Source organism: Lepidothrix coronata, unplaced genomic scaffold, assembly GCF_001604755.1.
Source record: "Lepidothrix coronata isolate B3197 unplaced genomic scaffold, Lepidothrix_coronata-1.0 Scaffold0, whole genome shotgun sequence".
NCBI lineage: Eukaryota > Metazoa > Chordata > Aves > Passeriformes > Pipridae > Lepidothrix > Lepidothrix coronata.
The window spans coordinates 8995283-8995766 of record NW_016690180.1 but is presented as its reverse complement, the minus strand read 5'-3'; positions in this window follow the sequence as shown (position 1 = coordinate 8995766).

Here is a 484-nt window from a genome sequence, read left to right as displayed (position 1 = left end):
TGGATCCTGGCTTTATTCAGCCAGCTTAGTGGGCATGTAGTGCAAATACAAGCCTTGATTCTCTAAGGAGTAGATATGGAGTGCAAATGCAACCTTTAGTCATGCTATTTGGTTCGAATTATGGTTTTTTGAGTATTTTTGTGACTATGCAATTTTGTGCGGACATTTTGTTACACATCGTGAACAACGTGTGCTGCCAGTGTGAATGTGCAATTTAGCTACCCCTGCAGTTGTTGTGGAACAGCCACATGCTGCCAAAGAGGCAGACGCGCAACCAAACGAATCCCTCTGCAATGCCATTACAGAAGTCCCGCCCTGCCCCGGCCGTGCGTGGGGAGGTGTTGGAGCTCCGACCGCTTCCGCTCCCGCTGGGGGCGCTTCCGGCGCGTCAGCGGCGGGGCCGGCTCTGTTCCCGCCGCCCCGTCCGTGCCGCGGCGCGGTCTCGCCGTGGGGCTGTGAGGGGGCGAGCCCGGCCCCGAGCGCG